Consider the following 16,227-nt stretch of genomic DNA (forward strand, 5'->3'; position numbering starts at 1 on the left):
CTAAGAAAACATTGTTGAATTTAACATCATGCAGATCCACTATGCATAATTATATTTTATATGTTCTTATATTTGGGCCTTTGATCCATTTTGGGTTGACTTTGTAATGTAATGGTAGGGTTCTCATTTTACCTTTTTTGAAGATCTATGTTTATTTTCTGTGGTGTGTGTAACTCTGTGTGTGGACATATGTATGTGTGTGCCTGTGATGACCAAAAGAGGGTGGCAGAGCCCCCAGAGCTGGAGTTAGAGGCCATTGTAAGCTACCCAGCATGGATGCTAGGAACTGAACTTGGTTCTTTAGATGAGAACAAAGTTCTCTTAACCACTGAGCCATCTCCCCAGCCCCCATTTACTCTTTAAATGCATATTGTTTACATTCTGTTTGCAAATATTGACATTAACCCAAGGTAATCATTATTCCTCCTTCGAATACTAAGCTATATTCCCACCCTTCAAGTTTATGTTAATTTCTTTCTTTTTTCTTTATCAAAGTTGTTTTTCAAACCTAGAATTGAGCACTATCTTCCTGAGTATATTTATTCTATTAAGGTCTTAGATAGACTAGTAGACACTGAAATGACTGTTTTGTAAATGAAGTTTTCCCATGACATAAGGTAAAGGCCTAAAGGTACTGCGTGTTCTGATCTACACACAAACACATTAGCATCCACTGAAGCTATACTTGGCCTTCTCACCCAAGCTGCTGAAAGTGATAAGCCCAGACAGGGCAGCCTGATTGCTGAGGTTGGCTAAAGGCCATCCCACCCTTCTTTCAGTAACAAGTCCAGATTTGTTTTGCTGAGGGCCGGGACTCGCAAGGGAAGAAGTCTATACAGCACAGCGATGAAGTTACACAAGAGAAATGACAGCCTTTCTTGCCTTAGAAGACAAGATGGAGCTGGTTCCTAGTAGGGAGAATTTCTCACCCTGGTACTCCCCCAGTGGGCTGTGGTGGGATAAGTGGTTTCACTGTATGGTCATTGCAAGTGCTTGCTGTGATTAGCCACTACAGTTCAGGCAGGCCGTCTGAGAGGTGGATTTGACTGTATATCCTGTAGGCACAACCAGGGCCCCTTCAGATTGCTTCTCCCAATCCATAACAAAGGAGACTGAGAGCTGTGGTGGAAATTTATCTGATGCATTGCCACATCTCGAACTACTCAGTTGCCTAAGCAAGAATCTTAATGACTGCTACCCTTGATGCTGACCTTTGTCTCAGCCCCAGATTCGTCATCCAGTCCTGTTGCTCCTACTTCCCACATGTCCACTTCACTCTCACATCATTGTTATCTCCCATCTGGATAGTTTATAATATCTTTCTCACCTGTTTCCCTGTTCATTGGTTCCATGTCTGTAAAAGATGGCTTTATATATACGTAACACTTATTTTTTAAGATCAGGTTTTACATATCTCAGGCTAGCCTCAACCTAGTCAAACACACAAAGATGACATTGAACTTCTGTTCCTCCTGACTGCACCTCCTTATTTAGATTACAGAAAGGTTTTATGGATGCAAGGCAAGACTATACCAACTGAGCTACATTCCAAGCCAAAAAGCAGGCTATTGACCCTATCTTAAAATTAAGTATTCTGTAAACTGGGAGTAGTGAGGCACACCTGTGAGCCCAGCACTCAGAGAAGCAGAGGCAGGTGGGTCGCTGTGAGTTCAGGGCCAGCCTAGCCTACAAAGACAGGTTTATGATGTGGATACCATCACTCTTCCTTTTGTAGATATATTTCTCCATCTGAAAGTCAAGGTTGGTGCCAGCTAACTGGGTTTCTGAGGTGAGGAATTTGAGGACACCAAGGGCTCAGGACATTGTGTAAGTTTCGCCTTTAAGTTACACCAGGAATCAAGAACAATGCCATATGGACCCATCCCCGGGCAGCACAGAAAAGTTTGTGTGTGTGTGTTAAATTTCTGAAATCTTACTATTAATTTTACAGGAAAAAAGGATCTTTGAGATAAGTGTACATCAAATAATTTCTCTCCTATTTTCAAACCCTTTGTCTTAGTTACTTTTCTATCACTGTGCTAAGATATCATGACCAAGGCCGCTTATAGAAGAAACAGTTGGTTGGGTACCTAAAGTTTCAGAGGGTAAGTGCATGACCATCACATCAGGGACCATAGTAGCAGACAGGAATGGCAGGCAGAGCACCAGAGAGAACAGTGGCAGAGAGCTTTCATCCTGATTTATAAGTATGAGGCAAAGAGCTAACTGGGAATGGTGTGGGATTTTAAAACCTCAAAGCCGACCCACAGTGACACACCTCTTTAACCAGATCACACTCACTAATTTTTCCAAAATTGTTCCGCCAATGGGGGACCAGATTTTCAAACATATGAGATAGTAGGGGTCATTTTCATTCAAAGAACTACACTCTTCAATAGCTTCCTATGTAGCCAGGAATTAAGATAAAAATTTGAATGTCCCAAAGCATCTCAGGTACTCAGATTCTTGTGCTGTTTTATTGTTGCTGCTACCGTTTTGTTTTTGAGACTGAGTTTCATATACTCGAGGTTGACCTTCATTCCTGACCTCCCTGATGCTCCCTGATGCTCCCTGATGTTTTGTCTTGTTGTTGTTTTGCTTTGCTTTTCAAGATAGGATTTCCCTGTGTAGCTTTGCCTGGACTGGACTAGCTCTGGTTGACCAGGATGGCCTCAAACTCACTGAGATCCAGTGTGTGCCACCATGCCTGCTGATCTCTCTCTCTCTCTCTCTCTCTCTCTTTTTGAGGGGCTGTATTTTTATCTTTTGTGTAGATGAGTGCTAAGAGTATTTTGCTTTTATATGTATAAGTGTACCACATGTGTGCCTTATATCCCAGGAGGCCATATGGCATCAAATTTCCTGTAACAGGAGCTACAGAAGATTGTTAACAACCATGGACATAGTAGGAACTCTGCAAAAAAAAAAAAAAAGCAGAGAATGTTTCGATTCGTTTTAAGATGTATTATGTATACAATATTGTGTTTTCATATACACCTGCATGCCGAAGGAGGGCAACAGATTTCATTATAGATGGTTGTGAAACATCATGTGGTTGTTGGGAATTGATCTCATGACAAAAAGCAGACAGTCCTCTTAACGTCTGAGCCATCTCCCCAGCCCCACAGAAAGTATTTTCCATCACTAAGCCATCTCTTTGGCCCCTCTTGCTTCCTCTTTAATCTTTGATATTTCTTGTTGGGAACCACGTGGTTTTACCAGCTACTTTGATATTTAAGTCTCAGCAGAAAGACTGCTTTTTCCAGGCCTTCACTAGAGTTAGTGAAGAATTTCCAAGTCTAGCTTCTTTTATTTGAGACAGCAGGTAGGATACCTTGTCAAAATCACACCTCTTGATTCACCTCCTTATGAATTTAACTCATTGTACTAAAGGGCTTTTAAATTTCTGAAATCTTACTATTAATTTTACAGGAAAAAAGGATCTTTGAGATAAGTGTACATCAAATAATTTCTCTCCTGTTTTCAAACCCCTTGTCTTAGTTACTTTTCTATCACTGTGCTAAGATATCATGACCAAGGCTGCTTATAGAAGAAACAGTTGGTTGGGTACCTAGAGTTTCAGAGGGTAAGTGCATGATTTCAAAGGAGTCTGAAATAAAGTAAAGCATCTAGCTTCCACTAGAGCCTCTCAGAAAGGTCCTATGTGTTGTCTGTTGGTTTATTAATTTCATTCCTCACTCCCGACTCAAGAACCATTTAACTCTGTTGGCAGGCTCCGGCAATTACTATTATTATTGTTGTTGTTGTTTTTCTTACTTTCTTCCCATTAATATTCCAAAAAAAAATTCACCTTTCTTCATTTCCCCTATGGAAATAAAATGTTCTCATCTCCGGGCTTTTAAATATGTATGTTCTTTATCCCTTCTGGGGTGTTAGGTCCCTCTTGCTTTTCTTTAGGTTTCATAGTGGATTTTATGGTGATGTATACATTTCTATGCATGGTCTATGGGTTTGTTTATGGTGGATTACCCCACAAGACTGTAAGCTTATAGGGAAAGAATGGTATTTGCATGAATCATTTTCTGTGTGTTCAGGACTTAGCACAATATTGGGTACCTAATTCACAAACAGTAACTATCTGCAGAAGGACAAATAACCTTTTAAATAGTAAATGCCTTGAACAAAATCTTCATAATCTGATAGTAATACAGAATTCCCACCTAGAGGATGGGAGCATGTAGCATTTTATTTGTTAATGCCAGCCATTGTGCTATCTGTAATAAACGTCTCTTGAAGTCTTTTTATATTGTTCTGTTACTGTTGTTACTGCTGTTATCTTGTTCTGTTACTGCTGTTACTGCCTCCTCTATGCCTGTTGCCTTCATTGCCTTCTCTATGTTCTCTTTAATTTATCCCATAACAAGTTACTTCCTTTAAGCTTTAGTGAGGTTTAGCATCTGGCTTTATTATATCCAAACACTATCTGTATCTGCCTGTTTTGTACAAAAGCTAGGACAACAACTCAGAGGTAGAACACACTTGCTTCACATGTGGGAGGTAAAGAAGGAGGAGGAAGGGGAGGAGAAAAAAAGGAATAGGAAAAGCAAAGCATTGCTTTTCTTTATGCAGATGCACTGCCTTAAATACAGGGGTTAACAGTCTTCCTGTCTCTGCCTTCCAAACAAGATAGAAATTCCAGACACAGCAACAGTGATACTTATTTGGTGTTAGTTTTTAACCTGCTCCCTCTCATGACATTTACTCTGTACCTGCTTTATATGTAGTTGGTTTTATGTACATGTTCATTTTCTGGGAATAATCTATATTTTCATTAGGTTTTATGAGAAGTCATATCCTCAGAAAGTGTCCTGGGCTTTGCATTCTACCATACTTATCTCTGCGAGACCATATCTGCAAAGGTGATTATATCCTCTCTGTACATCATTTGATGTTATGACTTCAGGATGCATCTTGAACCTTGTTTTCAAGAGAATGTTGTCATCAAGCCTTAAGCTTAACAGAATTGGGGCGTCATGAAAAAAAATTCAGTATAAAATGTCCAGTCTGAAAAGAGCACCAGAGATCATTGTTCTATGTACTCAGCTACTTTCACTTTAGTCATTAACATTATTATTACTATTTACTGCTTTTCATTACTTTGTTAGAGACCCAAATATGATGACTCTGATGTAATGGACTATGTACACTCTGTTAACTAAGAAAATTAAACCACACATTAAAAACAAGTAAAACCTCCAAATATTGATAAGAATTAAGTTTAGATTTAGGGCCCAAAAATAATTCAGTTGAAATGTGGGAAAAACATTGAAACACCATTATTCAGCAAGCATTTAGAGTATATATATATTCTATATATATATAGTCTCTCTATACACACACACACAAATATATACTTGTAAATATAATGAAAGGATGTACTCATAAACACAACTTAAGAATTCTTGGCACATGGTATATACTCATTCATATAGACATATAATATAGGATAAATCTAGTAAAATCTGTACATCTAAAGAAACTAATCAAGAGGGAGGACCCTGACTAAAATGCTAATCCCTATCCCAAAAGGCAAAGAGGATGGACTTCAGAAGAAGAAGAAAACAGGAAACAACTTAGGAACCTGCCACAGAGGGCCTCTAAAGGCTCTGCCCTGAAGACTATCAAAGCAGATGCTGAGCAGAGTGCATGGAATCTTATGAAAGAAGTGGGAAATAGTAAGATCTTGAGAGGACAGGAATTCCACAAGGAGAGCAACAGAACCAGAAAATTTGAACACAGGGGTCTTCCCAGAGACTCATACTCCAACCAAGTACCATGTATGTATATAACCTAGAACCCTTCACAGATGTAGCCCATGGTAGTTTAATGTCCATGTGGGTTACATAGTAATGGGAACAGGAACTGCCTCTGACATGAACTAATTGGCCTCCTTTTTTTATCGCTTTCCCCTGAGGGTGGAACAGCCTTACCAGGCCGCAGAAGATGACAATGCAGCCACTCCTAATGAGATCTGATAGACTAAGATCAGAAGGAAGGAGAGGAGGACCTCCCCTATCAGTGGACTTGGAGAGGGGCATGCTTGAAGAAGCGGGAGGGAGGGTGGTATCAGGAGGGGAGGAGGGAGGGGATTATGGGGGAATACTAAGTGAATAAAGTGTAATTAATATTAAAAAATTAAAAAAATAAAAAGGGCCAAGTGGACAGCCTGCTTGAGAGAAAAGCTGAGCAGGCCTATGTGCCTCTATCTGGGCAGCTCTAAATACAAAAATTAGAAATGACAGTTCCTGTGTCCAAGACTCTTATTTCAGGAAAAGTGTCACATATTTCTCTCAATTGGACATTAATAAAGTCACGTGTCCTTGACATGTGAGTTTCACATCATCACCAATTACATTACAAATTGAATAAAGTATAATTAATAAAAGTTAAAAAATATCTAACAAAAAAATAAATAAATAATTAAAAAAACAGAATTCTTGGGCACACACACAAAAGGTGGAACTTCATTAAGCATGATTTTTTTTCCTTTTTATTTTCTTGCCAGGAAAAGTTTGAACATGTTCCTCCCTTCTCCTCCTTTTTGTTTCCCTCCCCTCCCCTCCCCTTCCCTGCTTTCCTTGCTCAGTGTGAATTTACAGACATTGCAATTGAATGGATACAATTCTGCGAAAACATTGCCAAAAGGACTCCTGCCGACTCACTTCTAAACCTTGAACCCCAGATGCATTCTAGTTATTTTTTTCCTTGCACTGGTGATTAAGTAAAGCAACTCATTTTCTGGGGGGGAGGGGTAGATACCCAGACATGGTGAATTCCTCATCTACCCCTCCCCTTTCCCCATGCTTATATCCTTTAGCACTTTGGGGAGCACATTGACAGAGGTTCCCCACCCATGCAAACCACAATCATACATGTGCTTTCTAAGATTTTCTAACAAAATTTTTCTAGTTGCCAGTCTGAGACCTCACCTAAAAAAGAATCAGCTTGGTTCTCAGGTGACAATCTCTTAAGTGCAGCCAAGCTAATAAGGCAAGTGCCAAAGCACTCAGATGGGTATTCTTGGCACATTGCCAGGACACTGGCACAGACCCAGGAGCTCAGTGGAGCCAAGCTTTCCCCATTTGGGTTCGGTTCACTTCCTTATTGAAGCCACCTAACGTTCAAAAAAAAATAAGTTTGAGGGATTGGAGGTGTAGCTCAGTTGATAAGAAGTGGAGCAGAAGGATCAGAAATTCAAGGTCATCTTATAGCTGTTTAGTTTCAGGCCAGACTAGGATACATGGTTCCCTAACCAAATAATAATAATAATAATATATACAATACATTTCATCTAAGAGCATATTTGGAGATCATTGTTTAAAGCCAGAGCTAACCTCAAGTCACTGACTTTCCTCAGAGAGGCAGCAAGGAGGCAACGAGGTCCAGCCTGGCAGGATTTTCTGCACACAGAACCCTCAAGATTGATAGAGGATAGAGAGAGGAGTTCAGCTTATGAGACATACCCTGGCTGTGAGCCAACATCCGGCTGTCCTTGATTTGGGTAGACTGGGCCAGGGAAATGAAAGTAAGACCTGATGTGGCTCAAGCCCAGCTGGAAGTTCATGACAGGTAGGTCACATCCTCAGAGAGACTGACAGTGGGTGCATTGACAGTTAATCCAGGGATAAAGTGAAAGGAAGGTCGAAGAAAGGGACAGAAGCCAGACAAACTATAGTGAAGATGGTGCAGATAAACCACCACCTTAGTGGGGCTGCTGCATTGACTGTCATGGGACCCAGAAGGCCCTAATGAGGGCCAGTTCATCAAGCTACAGCGCTTTCTATATCCATATCTCAAGCCCCTACCAGAAGCAGAACCTGGAATCTGTCCTCTGTTCCAGGTGGAACTCAGGTCTCCTATTCTAGGAAGATTCCTTGAATAAGTAACCTCAGTGCAGCCATCCCCCCCCCAGGTTCAATGTCCATGGTTTATTCTGGAGAGTGATAACTGGGCTGAGCCAGCAGCGCTCAACCCAGGCCTTGATTTGAGCAAGGTCCATGGGACACAGTGGCCTGCTGACTTTGTGTGGGGTCTCAGATCTGGTAGGAATGTTAGAGATCTGCTGGCCAGACAGAGCTTATCTGTGTCCAGATCACTAGGACTTGAGGCTAGCAGCTGGGTAGATCATATCTTTAACTTCAGGGACCTTCTAGGAAAATTGCCTAGAGCTATGCCAGACAAGGCTATGCCAAACAAGGCAGAGCTATGCCTTGTTTCCCTATTTGGCCCTAGAAGGGAAGAAAGTGAACTCAAGGATCCATGAAGATCACAAATCAGAGGCAGAAGTGTTTGAGCTGATTCATCATGAATTAGCATATACCTCTGGGCGGGGGCAAGAATTTTCTTCCTCCCCCTTGATGAGAATGATGATCCCAGACAGAAAAATTTGAGCCCTCTCACCCACACCGCTCGCTGTCTTTCAAGTTTGGGCTCTAAAGCTTCCCAACTTTAGTATGACTGGGCAGTATACTTCCAATCTTCAAACTTCATTTTGATACATGAGAACCCCAGTTTGGAAGCATGTATAAGATCAAAAGAGACAACAAGTAGCACACCTGCAGTACTAGTGTTCTCCCTGTCAGTCAGTCCTTACGTTTGCAATGGGTAAAGGTAGTCAGGCCAATTCTCAGGTCACAGCCTTATAAGGCTAATAGTATTAGGAGGAAACCAGAACTATCTCTCTTCCTAATTTTGGCTATTCCTGTATTTCCAAATAGGAATGTGAGTTCTCAATCTTAAGATAACTACCCTCTCCAAACCCTAATTTTCAATTCAGCTGTTTCCAGCTTTTCCCTTATTATGAAATCTTGCTGGCCAGGACCTAACCCTTCCAGGTGTACTCCGCATGAAGAGGTAGGGATGAAGGCTCAGCCAGGTGCTAAGCTGGCAGGGGGCAAGGCCCATTTGAGGCCACAACTCCCCAAGTCTAAGGTCTAGGTTAGCCACGTGTCCTGCCTGTCCCCCAGTTCTTGCAGCTCTATCCTGAAAGCTCAGACTAGCACCCTGGGGTGTAGTCTTTCAAGGAAAAGGATTCCTCTAATCCAAGTTCTGGCTTTCTTTTCCTTCTCACTGCCTGAACCCTAAGCCAGGAAATAAGGCAGCGGAAGTCCTGCAGCAGTCTAATCTCTCAAAACCGATCTCCGAGATGCCTGGCCACAAGGGACCTCTACCCTTACCCCTATACCCACAAGCAAGCTTCTGGACAGGTCTGATCTTAGAAGCCAGCACGCTGGAGGAAAAAGAAGGCTCCAGGGCAGAGCAAGCCCCGCCAGCCTCTGAGTGTATAAAATGCTAGAGCTGGCTTTGTCTGTTCAGCGGTTTCTTGGTGACACTAGGCAGGAGAGCTCCAGCGTTAACGCTCCTGGCTTCTCATCGCAGTGAGTCTTGGACTTGGGGGTTTTGCCAGGGTCAGCCAGACATCTCAAACTTTCTCCTATTGCTTGACAACTCACTCCTTCAGCAGGTAGGGACCGCTGGTCTCCAGTGTGTTGGGGCGTTAGATGCGGCTTTGCCAAATCCCCAAAGCTTGGAGATCTGGACAAGTGGATCCCACAGGGATCCATTGCAGAGCACACCCATTTCCCAGGTCTAACTCATGCACCCAGCTGGATCTCATCTGAGATCCGTGGGCCGGATCCTAGGACTTGAGTTGGAGACCTCTGGAAGCCTGGCACTCTGGCTTCCTTTGCTTTGCTTGTCACCCACTTGGCCAGCACCAAAGCCTCAGGGTGCCTCTCTGCACCAGGGACAGAAAATCAGCAGAATCAGGCAGAGTGCTGCCAAGCTACTCCCCCTCCTGCCACCACTCTTCATTCTGCTCTGGGGCTGTGCAGCTGGCCCGGTTGAAAACCCTCAGCTTCTTGCTCCTCTCCAGGGTATCTGAGCATCGGCACAGAATGAAGCTGGTTTCCATCATCCTGATGTTCCTGGGTTGACTCGCCTTCCTAAGTGTGGATGCTGCACAGCCAGAGGATGTGTCCTTGCAGTGAGTTGGGGCAGTGCTTTCTTCAGTCCTAATACATGGCAGTCAGACAACAATGAGGAATGGTCTGGAGGGGTTAGATGGAAGTGGAGATGGGAGCTGGCCGAGACATCACTTGAACTCAAGCAAATGCATCTGCTTGTGTTTTCTAGATGGGATAAGCGGGCGCTAAGCAATGGAGAGATGGAACTGCAGGCATCCAGCACCAATTCCTCGGGACTCGCTGGTGAGGAGAAAGTTTCTACCTCAACTCTTGTTCTGGTCCAGGTCAAGGAGAGCACATCTAAATCCCCACAAGCCAGGTAACTATGTCCTCTTCAGAGGATGTGCTCCCTCTACTACTCTGGCCCCAAGAGGATTGTCCAGGCAGAACTGCAGCTCTAGTGAGGGAGCAGGTCACAGATCCCTCGGGTTCTGTATGACCTTGGTCCCAGGTGGTTAGGACCAAAGCCCTGGTTGGTTAAGTTTCAAGAGTCTTTTCTCCACAGCACTTCCAGCATAGCCCATATTGCATTCAAACGCTACTGCCCAATAATGAACCCAGCTCCCCTAGCTCTCCATGCTGCTTAGGGACCTGCATACTGCAGAAATTGGCCCAACGGATCTGCCAGTTAACAGACAAAAGTAAGGACGCTGTTACCACCCAAAACAAGATCAGCCCTCAAGGCTATGGCCGCCGGCGCCGGCGTTCCCTGCCAGAGGTCCTCCAGGCCCAGACTGTGGTGTCCTCCCAAGAGCAGACACAGGCAACAACAGCCTCCGGGGACGGGTGGCAGCAATGAATAGTACAGCGAGTGTCCCACTGGTGTCTGCTTCACACTGGTGCGTATTGAGACAAACCTGCAGAGATCTGCCTGGCTGCCACTAGGGGAGGCAGAGGAACCCAAGATCAAGCCAGGCTCACTCCATAAGCTGAGTACAGACTGTTACTCTTCCGGGCAGGGGTCTGAGCCACTGCCTTGCCTGCTCATAAAGTGGTTTCTCAAAGGGTTTAATAAGCCTCATTACTACTTGAACTTTCTAAAACCCAGTGAGGAAAAGTGCAATGCTTGTTGTACAGCCAGAGGTAACTATCATATTTAAGTTTGTAGCTGCCAAGAGGTGGGCTTTTTTGTAACTTCAAATACATAGAGATATTTTTTGTTTGTTATATATTGTATTAAAGGCATTTTAAAGGAAATTATATTGTTGCCATCCCCTATTTTAAGATGTGAATGTCTCAGCCAGGTATAATGTTGTTTGGTTCTGTGTGTGCGTGTGTTTGTATATTTGTAAGGTGGAGAGCGCCTGATTACTGTTAGTGGAAGAAGAAAAGACATTATACTCTTATAATCTATTTACTTAAAATATATGATCTGGGAAAAATCAAACCAATAAACTTTCTCAATGCTGATTCATTCTCTGTTCATGCATCTAGGGAAGAGTGGTCTTGGTTTGGGTTGGCCTGGGAGTGCTGAGGTCTTACTTCTTGTTTTGGGAAGACAGAACTGCAGTGTGGGTGCAAGCCAACATCTCTGTTCATGAGAGGTCAAACCCTCCTTGTGCTGATTTCCAAGGTCCCAGAATGCCACTGTGCACTCAGGTGGTTAGGACCCAAGTGCAGGCCTGGTGAGTCCAATGGAGCTCTGGCTCTTGCGTTTTCCCTTTCAGGATATATAGTTGGAAGTTACAGGGTCAGTTCCCACAGGAGCTTAGTTGGACGTTACAGGCTCAGTTCGCACAGGAGCTCCAGCCATGCCTGTGTAGTAAGTGCCATGGTGAAAAATATTATCTAAAAGTTCCCACCCCAAGTCTTCCCTTTTCTCTAACATAATAAGTCAGAAGGAAGCTGTGGTTTTGGGAAAATCCACAGACATTGCCATCATCAAAGACTTGAAGATGCAGAGGTTATTTTTGTAAAAAAATATTTGTTGTGTATGTGTCTATGTGTGCATGCGTATATGTACACTGGCTTACATGCAGAGGCTGAAGGACAACTTTTGGCCTCCTATCTTTATGTGGGTTCTAGGGCTCAAAATCGGGTCACCACACTTTGCAAGCTCTTTTCCTTGGCAAGCCAACTCAGCAGCCCTAGGTGTCATTGCTGTCACATGAACTGTACTCCTGTGTTTCTCGGTAGGGATGACACAGGTCTTGGAGAATGGCAGAGCACTTTAGTCAATCTATTCTAATGGCGACTTTAGTCAGGCAGTTCTAAATATGGTATTGTCACTTAGTGTGAAACTAGCTGACAATTTCCCTCCCTTTCTCATAAGGAGTTCCCGATGACATTTTCTTCCTCCTTATAGGGACAACAGTGCATCTTTCTTATCTTGTCTTGAGACTCATCAAGCTTTCTGTTATGATTTAATTGATGGGGATTTTGAGTCCTTCTCCATTCATCTCAGGATATCAGTTATACCATGGTCCTAGAAAGTAGCAGGTCTTTTAAGTGCATCAAAGAGACATAGATGTCCCTGAGCACAAAAAACAAGTTCCACAAGAAATAGAGACTTATGCTTGAGTTATGTTTCTGTCACGAGCTCTGTTGTCCATCTGGGTGCACAAAACGAGTGTCCTGGGTGGGAGTTCACTAGCTTGTGTGGCAGCCAGACCAGGTTGGGTAGGGTGAGCCCCAGTAGTTAGGCCAGACTGGGTCTGCTAGGTTGCACAAAATACTCCCAATTTTATGGGGTTCCTCATTGAACCTAAGCTAAGGCATAACCTAAATGTAAGTAGAGTTTATGTTACAGCTGCAGGTATTAAAAAGCTACTCAGGTAAAGATGACAAAACGTTTGCACATCTCTGGAAAACCCTCTGCTTGGAGCCCAAGTCCTCACTGGGCCCTAGCATCCATAAGTGGGTCCCTAGCGCCCCTTGCTGTTAGTCACGCGTGGTCCCCGAGAGTGGTGGAAGTAGTACTAGCTGTTTAGTAAGTTCTCCTATGTGGGAGTCAGCACATAGCCTTAAAGAAAGCGGAAAGAAAGAGAAAAAAAAAGCGTTTTGCAGATGCTATCCAGGCTCCCCCCATCTGCACGCCAGCTTGCTGTGCCAGGACAAAGACTCAGCACCCTCATGCTGTGCCGGGAGCAGCTGCTGGCCAGAGGCAGGGGGACAGACAGATGGACGTGCAGCTGGAACAGTGTGGCTCAGAGGGCCTGAGACCTTCATTGTTCATAATCATTATTAGTATTTTAGTCTATATATTTTAGACACTTTAATACATCATAGACATATACATTATAGACACATAGACAAATACATCTAATACACAGGCACATGTTTTTAAGAATGGAATCCTTGAGTGGGTGTGAAGAGCTGAATTAAACACATTTGTCAGTTTAAGGCAAATTGTCATTACCAATCTGTGTAATACTTCTGTTTTATAATATATATACATTATTATAAATAATATATTATGTATTATGTTATATATAATATATTCATTTTTATAATATTTTTTGTTTTTCAAGACAGTGTTTGTGTAGCCTTGGCTGTCCTGGACTCGCTTTGTAGAGCAGGCTGGCCTCGAATTAACTATCTGCCTGCTTCTGCTTCCTGAATTCTGGGATTACAAGCATGCACCACCCTGTCTGGCTCATGCCCTTTCTTGAATCCTTGATAGCAGCTCTCTCTTATTTTTTGACACTAACTTGTTATGTAGTAAATGCTGGCCTTGAACTCCTGATCTTCCTGTCTCTACCTCCTGAGTACTGGAGTACAGGTAGGTATTCCTACACATGCTTCTCAACAGCCCTCCTTAAAATGTTTTCTACACATAGAAAGTGGAAGTGGGATTGTAAAATGTATCATTTTGTGCCTACAAGATTTTTAAAATTAAATTTTATTTATTTATTTTTTTATGATTTTATTTTTTTCTTATCAGTTACATTTTATTAACTCTGTATCCCAGCCGTGTCCCGCTCCCTCATTCCCTCCCAATCCCACCCTCCCTCCCTCATCTCCACCATGCCCCTTTCCAAGTCCACTGATAGGGGGGACCTCCTCTCCATTCATCCGATCCTGTTTTATCAGGTATCTTCAGGACTGGCTGCAAAGCCCTCCTCTGTGGCCTAACAGGACTGCTCCTTCCTTGGGGGGTGGGGGGGTCAAAGAGCCAGTCATTGAGTTCCTGTTAGAAATAGTCCTTGTTCCCCTCACTATGGGAAGCCAATTGGTTACTGAGTACCACAAGCTACATCTGAGCAGAGGTTCTAGGTTATATCCATACATGGTTCTTGGTTGAATGTCAGTCTCAGAAAAGACCCTGTGCCCAGATATATTTGGTCCTTGTGGAGCACCTATCCTTTCCCCATCATACTAACTCCCTTCTTTTTTTGTTGGGGAAGAAAGAATTTATTTCATCTTACAGCTTATAGTCATTATCCAGGAAAGTCAGCACAGAAATTCAAGGCAAGAATCCAGAGGCAGGAACTAATCCAGAGGCGATGGAAAAATGCTGCTTACAGAATTGCTCATCCTTCTTTCTCATAGCAGCCAGGACAACCTACCCAGAGGCAGCACTGCCTACAATGGGCTGGTCTCTCTCACATCAGTCACTAATAAGAAAATGGACCACAGGCTTGCCCACAGTCCAGTCCGATGGGAGCATTTTCTAAATTGAGGGTCCATCCCCTCAAATGACTCTAGCTTCTGTCTAGATGACATAAAACTAGTTGACAAAGTTGGAAACATTCAAAATTTTCACTACTATTTACAAACAGATAATAATTAATAAACATAAGCAACATTGAGATGAGAGGTGCTTATACTAATATTATGGTCTTAACTATTTCTTTTATTATTATTATTAATTACACTTTATTAATTTTCTATACCCCCATAAACCCCTCCCTCCTCCCCTCCTGGTTCCACCCTTCCTCCCCTTTCTGCATGCATGCTCCTCCCCAAGTCCACTGATAGGGGAGGTCCTCCTCTCCTTCCTTCTGATCTTAGTCTATCAGATCACATCAGGAATGGCTGCGTTGTCTACTTCTGTGGCCTGGTAAGGCTGCTCCCCCTCAGGGGGAGCAGGCCAATCAGTTTATGTCAGAGGCAGTCCCTCTTCCCATCACTATGTAACCCACTTGGACACTAAACTGCCGTGTGCTACATCTGTGCAGGGGTTCTAGGTTATCTCCATGAATAGTTCTTGGTTGGAGTATGAGTCTCTGGGAAGTTCCCTGTATTCAAATTTGCTTGTCCTATTGCTCTCCTTGTGGAGTTCCTGTCCTCTCCAGCTCTTGCTATTTCCCACTTCTTACATAAAATTCCATTCACTCTGCCCATCAGTTGGCCATCAGGCTCAGCATCTGCTTTGATAGTCTGCAGGGCAGAGGCTTTCAGAGGCCCTCTGTGGCAGATTCCTAGGTTGTTTCCTGTTTTCTTCTTCTGATGTCCATCCTCTATGCCTTTCAGGATGGGGATTGAGTGTTTTAGTTAGGGTCCTCTCTTTTGCTTAGTTTGTTTAGATGTTCTGATTTTAGTGGGTTTTTCCTATGTTGTATGTTTATATGAGTGAGTATATACCATTTGTGTCTTTTTGCTTCTGAGACAACTCACTCAGGATGATCCTTTCCACGTCCCACCATTTACCTGCAAATTTCATGATTTTCTTATTTTTCATTGCTGAGTAATACTCCATTGTATAGATGTACCACAATTTCTGCATCCATTCTTCAGTTGAGGGGCATCTGGGCTGTTTCCAGCTTCTGGCCATTACAAATAAAGCTGCTACAAACATGGTTGAGCAAATGTCCTTTTTGTGTACTTGAGCGTCTTTTGGATATATGCCTAGGAGTGGAATGGCTGGTTCTTGAGGAAGCACTATTCCTAGTTGACTGAGAAAGCGCCAGATTGATTTCCAGAGTGGTTGCACAAGTTTACATTCCCACCAGCAGTGGAGAAGGGTTCCCCTTTCTCCACAACTTCTCCAGCCTGTATTGTCACTTGAGTTTTTGATCTTGGCCATTCTGATGGATGTAAGTTGAAATCTCAGGGTCGTTTTGATTTGCATTTCCCTGATGGCTAATGACCTTGGGCATTTCTTTAAGTGTTTCTCTGCCATTTGATATTCCTCTATCAAGAATTTTCTCTTTAGCTCTGTTCCCTATTTTTTAATTGGATTACTTGATTTGCTGCTTCTCAACTTCTTTAGTTCTTTATATATACTAGATATTAGCCCTCTGTCAGACAGAGGGTTGGTGAAGATTCTTTCCCAGTCTGTAGGCATTCATTTTATTTT

This window comes from Meriones unguiculatus, assembly GCF_030254825.1.
Source record: "Meriones unguiculatus strain TT.TT164.6M chromosome 13 unlocalized genomic scaffold, Bangor_MerUng_6.1 Chr13_unordered_Scaffold_81, whole genome shotgun sequence".
NCBI classification, from domain to species: Eukaryota; Metazoa; Chordata; class Mammalia; order Rodentia; family Muridae; genus Meriones; species Meriones unguiculatus.